The sequence below is a fragment of the Mustela putorius genome, unplaced genomic scaffold (assembly GCF_011764305.1).
Source record: "Mustela putorius furo isolate JIRA1106 unplaced genomic scaffold, ASM1176430v1.1 tig00000868_pilon_pilon_pilon, whole genome shotgun sequence".
Lineage (NCBI taxonomy): Eukaryota > Metazoa > Chordata > Mammalia > Carnivora > Mustelidae > Mustela > Mustela putorius.
This window is the reverse complement of record NW_025421502.1, coordinates 4728631-4742140: the sequence shown is the minus strand read 5'-3', so window position 1 is coordinate 4742140 and position 13510 is coordinate 4728631. Positions and strand designations below refer to the sequence as shown.

Below are 13510 nucleotides of genomic sequence, written 5' to 3'. Positions count from 1 at the left end.
GATTATTTAAAGGATTGGAAGTCTAATACAGCAGGGGAATTAACTCCAAAATGGAAGGGCCCCTACCGGGTCATAGTATGTACTCCCACAATAGTAAGTTTAGAGGGGCACTCTTCATTTGCTCATATATCTAGCATAAAACCTTTAATGCCCTCACAGGAAACCAGTGAGCAAACCAACATGCCTTCTTATTCCTGCAAACCAGTGGAAGACCTCAAATTTCTCTTCAAACAACAATAAAAGCTTGGAGAAAATTATAGTTAACTACCAAAGGCCTTTTTATTCAGGCTTCTCTTTCTTATTATAATAACTGTTTCTTGTCTTTTTCTGGTGTCTCCCTGCCTGGTGCCAAGACTCTTCCACTGCCATAACTTCCAGTTGAGAGATGATCCGTTCTACTCAAGGAGGTTTGTATATGTTGTCTACCTTGGATTGGCTGCCTCTGCCTTTGGTAACTCTTATATATAAATTCCCCAAATAACCAATGTTGACTCATAGGTAAGGACATCTCTACATCTCTATTCAGCAGGAAGAAGTTATAAAAGGTGAGACTTCTACCCTCAGCAATCTGAAAGGTTTAAGGGTCAAAATAATTCAGGGAGGTATGATATGATAAACAAAGGCAAGAAGGAAATGTAGATAAAATTAAATGTCCATATAACCTGCATCCCATTGACAAATACTTGATGCAGGCAGAATATTGTGTTCTTCCAAGAATCTCCCAACTGTCTTAATGTTAATGCTTTGCTAGAGGGAAAAATAACCTTGTTTTCAAAATAGCAAGGCTTCTGGTATCCTGTGTCTTCTTCAGCACATGAAGATCCTTTTAAAAGTTCCCTTATCTTTACTTCCCCCACCCCCAAAGTATATAATTAGTTGCCCCTCACAATCCCTGGCAGCAGCAGGCAGCAACCATTCTTTCTGCCCATGGGTTCTGTCCCTGTGCTTTAATAAAACCACCATTTTGCACTGAAGACATCTCAAGAATTCTTTTTTGGCCATCTGGGACACCTGAGTGGCTCAGTTGGTTAAGCAACACCTCTTTAGTTCAAGTCATGATTCTGGAATCCTGGGATCAAGTCCTGCATCAGAATACCTGCCCAGTGGGGAGTCTGCTTCTCCCTCTGACTTCTCCCCTGTCATGCTCTCTCTCTCTTATTCTCTTTCTCTCTCTTGAATTTAAAAAAAAAAAAAAATCAACAAATAATAAATAAGATCTTAAAAAAAAAAAAAGAATTCTTTCTTGGCCATCAACTCTGGATTCCACCAAAACCTCACCTATATATTTCAAAAACTATATCACTAATTTCCTAACACTCTCTCCCAAATAAAAAACTGTATTTTTCAACTGCACTTTAAGTTTGAACTTTTTAGTCTTGCATTCAAGGATTTTTGTGATCCCACAGCATCCTATCTTTCCTGTTTTTAAGTGAACACACAGTGCAGGTAATCTAGATTACTATCCATTTTCTAATAATAAATTGTGTCTTCTTTCTGTGGCATTGCAAATATCATCCTCCCTACATGATATTCTGAACCACCAACTCCATTGGTAACTAAAGGTCACTCACATAAATATTTTGAGGACCTACAATGTTTGGACAAAACCAAAGGATGAAGAAAATTAAAAACCTCCCTTCAAAAAGTTATCATTTAAATGGGAAGCCCAGAGATAACTGGATTTGGAAAATCCTTAGTTTTTTTTTTTTTTTTAAGATTTTATTTATTTATTCGACAGAGAGAGAGATCACAAGTAGGCAGAGAGAGAGAGGAGGAAGCAGGCTCCCTGCTGAGCAGAGAGCCCGATGTGGGACTCGATCCCAGGACCCTGAGATCATGACCTGAGCCGAAGGCAGCGGCTTAACCCACTGAGCCACCCAGGCGCCCCGAAAATCCTTAGTTTTTGAATCCTGCACAGGCAAGTTGTATTCTTCAGTGTCACTGGTTGTGGGCTTTTGCTGTGCACTCCTGTCTTATTGGCTCCTCTTCATAGATATCCTTTAACAAGGCCTAATATAATGTTATTTTAGTCACTTTGATCATTAGTAGTTTTTGAAAGGAGAAATATTACAAGTGTTTTATAATTTGTATGTTAATTGTTTTTTTTTCAATCCAAGTAGAAGACAGCATCAGTTCAGAATTCTTATGTAGCATTTCTCCATCTAAATTATGATTGAAAAATATATGTTTATTTATTTTTTCATTTTGGGGTGGTACAGTATATTTTATTGACTGTACAAGACAAGGTAGGTCTTGCCAATCTTCTTCTCTTCTTCAGAGGGCTTGAAATAGGAACTTTGTAGAGGCCAAGAGATTCTCAGTGTATTGGGGGATGAGCTGGGGCAGGGACTCCTCAGCAGCTAATGGCCTCTCTCTTCTTGCTCTCTCTGAATCTTATGGTTCAAGGGGCTCTTACTCCTTGGAGGCCATCTGGGCTATAATGTCCACCACTCAGTTGCTGTAGCCAAACTCATTGTCATGCTGGGTAATGAGCTTGACAAAGTAGTCATTGAGAGCAATGCAAACCCTAACATCAATTGTGGAAAAGTGGGTATTACTGTTAAAGTTGTAGATAACCCGATCCTCAGTATGGCCCAACATTCCCTGGAAGGAGCCTTTTGATGCCTGCTTCACCACCTTCTTGATGTCATTGTATTTTACAGCTTTCTTCAGGTGAGTAAAGAACAGGCAGGGCTACGTCAGGAGAGATAGATCATGGGCCATGGGATCAAGCTCAGAAAACGAAAAAAATGTGGAAGATGACAGGAAACCAGAGATAAGGGAAAAGCCCGACCATCCCTTCCCAGATGTCAAAGGAGTGGGTTCTTGTTAAATAACTACTTGTGACCAAGAAAATTACTGGACCCTGAAAAGGAAGTAAGTTAAAGAAAGGTGTTATCACTAGTCCTTGCTATATGGTGATATCAATAGATATGTTAAAAGGATTTAAGTTCCCTGGTTATCTTTCTAGAAAAGACCATACCTGAAAGCCCTCAGTGGCAACGCTGTCAGGACCCCTCTCCTGAAAGCTTTTTCTGTATCCTCACTTAATAAACTTCACATTACTCACTCACCTTTGTGAGATTCATTCTTCAAATCTGTGAGATAAGAACCTCACTGTCCCACATCACACGTGGCAGATTAGAGCCACAACTGACACTTTGGGAGTGGGGACATGGAAGGCCATGCTATTGTTCCTTCCCATTCAGCTCAGAGATGACTTTGTCTGTAGCCTTGGCAGGGCCAGTAGAAGCAGGGATGGGCAGCCTTTGACCATCATACCACAGCTTCTCAGAGGGGCCATCCAGGATCTTCTGGTGCCAGTGATGGCATGGACTGTAATTCTGAGTCTCTCCAGGATGCCAAAGTTGTCATGGGTGACCTTGGCCAGAGGGGCCAAGCAGTTGGTGGTGCAAGGGACATTGCTGATAATCTTCAGGGAGTTGTCATACTTCTCGTGGTTTGTGCTCATCACAAACATGGGAGCATCAGTAGAAGAAACAGAGATGATGTCCCTCTTGGCCCCACCCTTCAAGTGAGAGCCCTAGCCCTCTCTATGGTGGTAAAGACCTCAGTGGACTCCACAGCATATTCAGCACCAGCATCACCCCATTTGATGTTGACAGGATCTCACTCCTGGAAGATAAAGATGGGCTTTCCATTGATGACAAATTTCCTATTCTCAGCCTTGACTGTGCTGTTGAATTTGCCATAGGTGGAATCATACTAGAACAGGTAGACCGTGTAGCTGACATTAATAAAAGGGTCACTGATGGTGACAGTATCCATTTTGCCAGAGTTGAAAATAACCCTGGTGACCAGAAGAACAATACAGCCAAATATGTTTACTCTGACCTTCACGTCATGTCTTGGGATGCAGCTAGCATTGTATCAGAAGATACAGCTGTCTGTCAAATGGGAAGGAGCAGAGAGCCAATATATGTTTTTTAAAATATATGGAAACCACTTGGGGCAAGGACCAGCAGTCAAATTAACATAGAAACTCAGTGTCTCCTGTGTTCCTGTTAGGCTTAGGAATGTTTATCTCATATGAGAATGTGTTTAGAATTAAGCATAATGAATGCATATTCTATATACAATGTCAGAATCCCTTAAAAATATCCTGGGGTTTGGGGCACCTGGGTGGCTCAGTGGATTAAGCCGCTGCCTTCGGCTCAGGTCATGATCTCAGGGTCCTGGGATCGAGTCCTGCATCAGGCTCTCTGCTCAGCAGGGAGCCTGCTTCCTCCTCTCTCTCTCTCTTTGCCTGCCTCTCTGCCTACTTGTGATCTCTCTGTCAAATAAATAAATAAAATCTTTAAAAAAATATATCCTGGGCTTTGACAATAATGCAATTTATTTTATGTAAGAACCATTTTTAGTGGAGACAGCCATTATACCTAATCTGAAAGAACAGTGCTGTAGTAGAAAATACAAGTGAATTTTTAAGTAAATGTGGAGATGAAAACAACTATGACTAGCAGAAACAGATCTGACTTCACAGAGAAGATGGCATTTGATCAAAAGTTAACAGAATTCAAGTGGGAAGAAGAGAAGTAACAATTATAAGATGAGGGGACACCGTAAGAAGCAAAGATGTCTGAAAGTGATGAAGATAAGGAAGAGATAGGTAGATCTGCGAGTGTTGAGTCCAGCAGATGATTCAACACTGAGGGGAGGAGATTATGAGGATGAGTTCCCCCAAAATTTCTACAGTTAAGGGGTAAGCATAGAAGAGGAGGCAGGAAAGGGAACAAAGAAAGATTATTATCAGAGAAGCTGGAGCAAAATAGGTTATTTGGTATCACCTACATTGAAAGAAGAAAGCCTATGAGGAGGGGCTAATCAATGGAGTCAAGTGCTATAGAATGTAATAGCAGACTGAACAAAGAATTAGCAGTTTGATTTGGCAGTTAGTACTATTATGAGATGTTTGCTGGAATGTTAGTCTGGTGGGGGAATGGGCCAGAATGCAGTAGAATGGTGACCGAATAAGAGAATGCAAGGAAGTAGTTCAAAAATTTTTGTCTCTTTCATAAACTGAGAGTGATTATTCTTCCTCATTGGACTTCCTTAATACTTAGTTTGTATCATTTATTGATACATTTAAAAAAGATTTTATTTACTTATTTAAGAGAGAGAGAGAGAGAGCACAAGCAGGGGGAGTGGCAAGCAGAAGGAGAAAGAAAAGCAGGCTCCCTTCTGAGCAAGGAGCCCCATGCAGTGTTCGATCCCAGGACCCTACATCATGACTTGCGCTGAAGGTAGATGCCTAACCAACTGAGCCACCCAGGTGCCCCCTACTGATAATTTTAATGACATCATATGACTTGTGGATATTTGTTTACACATTTTATCTCCCTACTGTAATTTGGTACCTATTTTTATATACCTCATATCATAAAAAGAGTACCTACCTAATATACTCAATGTTTAACTTTTTAAAAATTTTTAAAAAGATTTTATTTATTTATTTGACAGAGAGAGAAATCACAAGTAGGCAGAGAGGCAGGCAGAGAAAAAGGGGGAAGCAGGCTCCCTGTTGAGCAGACACCCTGATGCGGGGCTCGATCCCAGGGCCCTGGGATCATGACCTGAGCTAAAGGCAGAGGCTTTAACCCACTGAGCCACCCAGGTGCCCCTCAATGTTTAACTTTTAAACAATGCATCATTAGATAAGAGTCCATCCATTTCATATTTAAGTAAGAAATTTATACTGACCTCTCTAATTTTCTCTTGCTATACTGAACTACAGTGTTGACTGTCTATAGTCACACCTCAGATGTATTTACACTGTCCTATAGTTTATTAAATGTATAATATCATCATGTCAAAAAAACAATCTACATCCCTTAATTAAAATACTTTATTGATAAAAAGTGCTAACCATCACCTGAGCTTTCAGTGAATCCGAATCTTTTTTCTGGTGGAGGGTCTTGGCTAGATGTTGATGGCTGATGATTGAACAGGGTGGTGTTTGCTGAGGGTTAGGGCAGCTGTGGCAATTTCTTAAAATAATCTGACAATAAAGTTTGCCACATTGATGGACTCTTCCTTTCATGAGTGATTTCTCTGTAGCATGTGAAGGTATTTGATAGCATTTTACCCATAGCAGAACCTTTTTCATAATTGAAGTCAATCCTTTCAAACTTTGCCACTGCTTTATCAACTAAGTTTACATAATATTCTAAGTCCTTTGTTGTCATTTCAACAAATCTCATAGCATTTCCACCAGGGGTAGTTTCCATCTCAAGAAAACACTTTCTTTGTTCATCCATAAGAATCAACTCCTCATCCATTCAAGCTTGATCCTGAGACTGTCTCATTTCAGTCCCACCTTCAAGCTTCACATTTAGTTCTAGTTCTCTTACATTGCATGTGCAGTTACTTCATCCATTTCCTCCTCCTCTTAAACTCCTCACAGTCATCCATGAGAGTTGGAATCAACTTCTTCCAAACTCCTATTTCTGTTGATATTTTCATCTTTCCCCCTGAATTACAAATGTTCTTACTAGCATCTAGAATGGCAAATTCTTTCTAGAGAGTTTTCAATTTATTTGTCCAGATCCATCAGAGGATTCACTATTTATGGCAGCTATAGCCTTATGAAATGTATTTTTTAAATCATAAGACTCAAAAGTCTTGATCCGTGAGTTGCAGAATGGTTGTTGCATTAGCAGGCATGAAAACAACATTAACCTCATGGTCCATCTCCATCAGAGCTCTTGGTTGACCAGGATCATCATCAATGAGCATAACATTTTGAGAGGAACATTTCTTTCTGAGCAGTGGTTCTCAACAATGAGCTTAAAACATTCAGTAAACCATGTTGGTAAACAGATGTGCTGTCATACAGGCTTCATTTTCCCATTTATAGAGCACCAGCAGAATAGATTTAGCATAATTCCTAAGGATCTTAGGATTTTTGGAGTGGAAAATCAGCAATGGCTTCAACTTAAAGTCACCTAGATGCATCAACTTCTAATGAAAGAATCAGCCTGTTCTCTGAAGTTTTGGAAGCCAGGAATTGATTTCTCCTCTCTAGCTATGGAAGTCTTAAATGGCATCTTTTTCCAAAAAGAGAGAAGGCTGTTTTATCTATATTGAAAATCTGTTGTTCAGTGTAACCAACTCCATTAATGATCTTAGCCAGATCCTCCAGATAACTTACTGCAGCTTCTACACCAGCATTTGCTGCTTCACCTTGCACTTGTATGTTATAGAAATGACTTCTTGTCTTCAAACTTATGAACCAACTTCTACTAGCTTCAAACCTTTCATCTATAGTTTCCTCACCTCTCTCAGCCTTCATAGAATTGAAGAGAGCTGGGGCCTTGCTCCGGATTAGGCTTTGGCTTAAGAAAATATTGTAACTGGTATGATCTTCTCTCCAGACTACTGAAGCTTTGTCTACATCAATGATAAGGTTTTTTTTGCTTTCTTATCATGTGTATTTACTAGAGTAGTATCTTTAATTTCCTTCAAGAACTTTGCCTTTGCATTCACAGCTTGGCTAGTGATTTGCTGTGAAAGACCTAGCTTTCTGCCTAGCTCAGCTTTTGACATGCCTTCCTCATTGAACTTCATCATTTCTAGCTTTTGATTTGAGGTGAGAGATGTGTGACTTTTCCTTTCACTTGAACACTTAAAGTTACTAACTGACCTAACTTCAATATTACTGTGTCTCAGGGAATAGAGAGACCTGAGGAGTAGGAGAGAGACAGGGGGACAGCAGATTAGTGGAGCAGTCACAATACATGCCACATTTATCTATTAAGCTTGCCATCTTATATGGAGGTGGTTCCCTCAAACAATTATAATAGTAATATTAAAAATTACAGATCATAGATCACCATAACAAATAGAGTAATAATGAAAAAGTTTGAAATATTGCTGGAATTATCAAAATACGACACCAAAACATGAAGTGAGAAATGTTGTCAGGAAAATGGTGCCAATAGATTTGCTTAACACAGGGTTACTTAAACCTTCAGTTTGTAAAGAAAAACGAAAACAAAAACAAAAACAAAACAGTATCTTCAAAGTACAATAAGACAAGAAAAGCCTATATGTATCCATCATCCTTTTTAACGACTTCCATTTTTTTACTTTGAAGAGTCTTGAATAAGTGTGTGAATATTACTGCCCCCTCTCCCCGATTTTGGTAGATCCTCAAGACATTGACTGTTCTACTCAGGTCAAGGCCCCCTTCACAGCACCCTCAGCTTACCTCTCCAAAACCAATGATACCAACAAAACCAAACCAAGCTAAGCCAATCCAACCAAACCAAGTCGTATTATATGCAAATGAAATTGAGCTAAACTCAAACATAACAAGTCTCAACATAACAAGTTCCTCTCCTTAAATTGGTGAACTGTTTGTGGACATTATTCCTATTCCCCTATCTCTGGATGTATGAACTTTTGAATACCAATTTGAAAAGTTTCTTTGGGAATGGTTTTCTGTATTTTTGGAAACAGCCCTGGGTGTTTACTCAGAGCAACTCAAGGGAGGCTACTTAGAGTGGTTACCTAAAAAACTGGTGAATATATTAGTAGAGGTTTCTAGAGACTAACTGTAAACATCTATGTTAAACAGTCTTAGCAATTTAATGGTAGAGAAAATTCTGAAGGACCTTTTTTTTTCCCTAGCAAAACTTCTGAGACATTTTTAGAATACTAGACAAATACCCCAATCCCTTATGAGTTTATTTTATTTTATTTTTTTAATTTTTAAAAATTTTTTAAAAAGTGAAAACAAAAAAGGTGGAATAGATGGATTAGGTAAAAGTTGAAACTGAACATTTAGGGCATCTCAACTAGCACCAAATCAATTATATCACTTTTTTTTTATCCTTCACCTAAAAACCATCTGGGGTTGTCATGTAGACTCAGCCTCTCAGCACTGTCAAGAAGGAATTGTCCAGATTGTCAAGAACACATGCCTTATACCACTTATACAACACTTGTATAAAGAAGGCAACTTCTACAACAATGGGTAAAATTATATAGTGTTCAGGAAGTCCGTAAGTATGAACAGCTCTAGGATAATGTAAATGTTTATAAAGCACAGTCAGCAGTTAGAGATTTCACACCTTCTTCCACCAAACACCTAATTTATTTTTTTCTTAATTTTTTTTATATTACATTTTCAATGTCAGAACATTTTCAGGGAAAATAATATATATTTTGTTCTTTTTCAGATTTCAGTAATCTTACTTATGTTTCTAGTTGCTTCTCTTTCATCCATCACAGATCTTTAGAAATGCAAAAATCATTAGAGATCTTTTCTTTCTTTATTACATAAAGAAGATGGAGGGATATGAAGGATTCATGATGATTTCAGACTATAGAAATTATATTTAAATTATTAGTAATTAGAGTCTTATAGCTCAATTTAATTCATTATTTTGAGTGCCTCAGAGTTTCATTCATTTGATTAATCACTATACATGAGCTAACTAAGCATGAAGACTATCACTTCAGGCTTCATAAAATTTACCAGCTAATCTGACATGATAGATGATTGGGCCTCCATGCATTCTAATGTAAAGGAAAGTTCTGAAAAATGGAGAAGATTCTAGGGGAAAAATAGGACTTTAATTTCCAGGTTTTTTTTCCCCCTGTCTTATGTGATTTAAATATGGACTCAAATGCTTATACCCCTGGGGATAAAAATATATGTTTATAAAAAATAAAAAATTAAATAAAAAAAAATGCTTGTACTCATTCATAAGGTCTGTAATCATCTAAAGACGTTCATAAATCTTTATGGTGTTAATTCTATGTCATCTTTTGTTCTCCAGCATATTGTACCTCTACCTAAATATTTTGCAAAATTCTCAGTCACTCTTGTCCACACTGCATTTCTGAGGCCTTATTATTTTCCTGACTCATTCTAGATTCTTTGCGGCAATGAGCAGAGGGATATCCTATGTGTTAGGGCAATGTCTTTAAACAATTAATTATAAAATAGCCTGTTTTTAAGATGCCCTGAGTTATGTGTTAAGACAATTTTATTTTGTTCTCATCTTAATGCAATCTTACAAACCAAAATACTTCACTTGAGAGGAAGGCAATTGCAAAGGTGGATCTCTGACTTAGCTACTCATACATATGTGGTATTATTACTCGGGATTATATAGATGGTCATTTTAATGTGCACTTTCCAGTCATCAACACACTTTACAGAGGATAAGGCTTGGGAAGTTAGAGCAGATGATTTCCAAATGCCATTGCAGTTTTGCCACGTGATGACATATAATTGTCACTATGTAGGTAAGCACGTTTACAGACACACTGAACAGATAACTAAAGCCATCACAAGCACAAATCTGAGAAAGAACCACCAACAATTTTGAGTTCCTTCACATTTAGAATTAGATGAATTATTCACCTCTTTTTATATATTATTTTAAATGTTATTTATTCACTCACAGAAAATGCCATAAACATCTGGTCCATGTTTTCCTTTTCGGTGAGTTGGTATGAAATTAGAGTCCTTTGTTCTGTGGAAAATCATGTACTCAATGATTATGATGCTCCAAACTTGGATCGACAAACATGTAATCGTGAACTTTGGAGAGATGCTGCTATAAAAGCCACCTCACTTCTTTTCTTCTTCTCATTGCAAAACCTTGTTTGGAATTTGTTTGTTTGGAATGTCTTTTTGTTTTTCTTCAGTGTTCCATTAAAATAGTCAGCAACTTACTTTCTTTCTCTTTCTTTTTCTTTTTTCTGAAGCTGATTAATGTTGTGATCATCAAACCATTACAATGAAGGCAAGTATACTTAAAAATTTCTCCATTTAAAATGTTTGGTTATACATGAGTGGCAGAAGAGTATAAAACACATCTTAAAAAGCAAGAATAAAATATTCAGCAATATTAACTTTCATCTTAAACTAGTGATAAACGGAACACTTGGCACCCTTCAGAAGTCCTGCAGGCTTTTTTGACCACAAGCAGTTTGGGCTTCTCAGCCTGGCTATGAAACAGAGTCAGCCCGATGAAGATTGGAAAAAGAGCTTGAGGTCAGAGGTCGACACAGTGAGGGAGTTTGCTCTTTAAGAGGTTATCTGTGGATCTGCAAAGCCGAAGTATAATTGGGTTTTGTGATGTGATTTTAGTGTGTAATTGTATATGATCTTAGATAGTTTCAAAGACAAGCTTGGAAGATTTTTCCAGCCTGTTTCTGATAGCAATTTTAGGGATCGTGTGCAATCTTGGATGGACAATTCAAAATGATCAAAAATAGCCATCAGAAGTGATACAGCAAGTACATGATTCATTTTAATTATAATCAGGACATTGATCGTGATGTAACATTTTCTTTCTTTTTAGGACATTGGGTTGGCTATGAAAATGAAGATATTTAGTTTTTATGATGGATAGCAGCATAGCCAATTTTATATCATTATCATAGCTCTCAGTGTTTCAGAGTTTGAACTTTACTGAGGATTACTGAATTATTACAAGGAAAGAAAAAAGTTAGAGTGCTGCACTTGAATATCTAGGATTTTTTTGCGACTAAAGTTGTCAAGTTTCTGATTCCTCAATATTCTAAACATGGGAAATAAACATTTCCTTATTGTTTTAGTTGTTTAGGGCTGCCTTGATTAAGCTGTCACTGCTGTCAGTTATGTTCTTATAAGCCTGGTTGGATCTATTTCATGTTAGGAAAAAGCTCAGATAAATCCGGGAAAGCTTAATGTTTATCCAATGTGAAAATAATTACTCAAAAGTGTTATTCTTAATCCAGATAATTAGAGTGAGGAAGGCAAGATCAGTGTCATTGTGAATTATGCCCCGGCAATTGACTCTTGGTCCTTGTAAGTTTCAGGTGAAGATGTGAATGGATAAAGGTTAGATTAAACATAATCCAAAGTAGCTGCAACCTTAATCTGTTATGATACAAGGATGATCACTTAAAAAGAGCTGGATTGTGGGATTGTTTCTGGTTGGATAAGATGCCGCTCGACTGGGACTAGTCTGAAAACATGCTTAGCACCATGTCACTGCAGCTGGGAGCACTTGTGCACGACTGCAGCCTGCCCCAACGGACAGGCGCTCCTGGGCTCAAACTGCACGTTGGCGAATCCTCCCTGCACAGTATCTGGGCTTCACATTAACATACCTTCCAGTGATCAGCGTGGAACAAGTATTTCCTGTGACCTCTGTGGCATCTCTTCTTGGTTGTCATAAGCATGGACTGGAAAGCTCCTAAGACGTCGCTATAAAGTATGCAGTCTTTTACTACCTTCTACAATTAGAGGGCATATTTGTAATTGACCTTATTTTTGTCCTGTTTCAACTTAAAAAGTCTATTGGGAGTATGACTCTTTGAAGGTAATTCACAGTGTTTGTAGAACCAGTTATCTATGAAGTATTTTGAAAATAAAGTTAAGCCTTTCTAAATATTTCTAGGGAGTTAATATTTTTGTTTTTTTGTAAGTATTAGCAATGAGATCCAAAAGCCTTTCAAAGGCATGATGCAAAATTCAGCCATTTTTTAATTGAAAGGAAAAAAAGTATTTGGAGTTTCATCTGTTTTTCTCAATAAATCTCAGAAATTTAATATATTTAATTTATGAGTGGCTAAATTGGTTTGCTTTCATACAGAAAATGGAATAAAAAATATTATTATATGAAATCTTATTGCCTAAATTGAAATGCATTCTGTTTTATGACAAATGAATTTTAAATAGTGTTTGAACATTTAATGATTTATAATAGTTGTTTATTCCTCGCCCCAATGAAACTGTGTTGTGCCACATTTACTGTTGCGAAATAGTTAAGAAAATAACTAATGCAATGTAAAAGGTAATAATGTGAATTTTGGGGGTGCCTGGGTGGCTCAATCCGTTAAACATCTGCCTTTGGCTCAAGTCATAATCTCAGGGTCCTCATCTGGAGCCTCACATTGGGCTCCCTGCTCAGCAGAGAGTCTGCCTTTCCCTCTCTCTCCAGCCTTCCTCCCTGCTCCTGCTCGCTCTCTTTATGAAATAAATAAATAACATCTTAAAAAAAAATAATGTGAATTTAAAAAATAATGTTTAGCTTGACCCAGAATAAAGTTCTAAATGATTAGTTTGAATATTTTAATAAAATATTAAGGTATTTTAATAAATATCACTCTGATCTATGAATATATTTTAACCTTCATTAAAATCCAAGTTTTCGGGACGCCTGGGTGGCTCAGTGGGTTAAAGCCTCTGTCTTTGGCTCAGGTCATGATACCAGGGTCCTGGGATCGAGTCCCGCATCGGGCTCTCTGCTCAGCGGGGAGCCTGCTTCCTCCTCTCTCTGCCTGCCTCTCTGCCTACTTGTGATCTCTCTCTGTCAAATAAATAAATAAAAATCTTAAAAAAAAAAAGAAAAAAATCCAAGTTTTCTTCATTGGATACATGTTATCTTTTGATAAATATATAACATAATGTACTATAAATGTACCAGACATGTTTTCTAGCTATATTAATGACTTTCATATGTGTAAAATTTGCTTTTCAAGA

General features: G+C 37.6%; 1 pseudogene; it reads right to left on the bottom strand.

The window, feature by feature from the left end:
* Positions 1 to 2412: 2412 nt before the first annotated feature.
* The window catches only part of LOC101692026, an 88808-nt pseudogene continuing 77710 nt past the window's right edge, over positions 2413 to 13510 (bottom strand).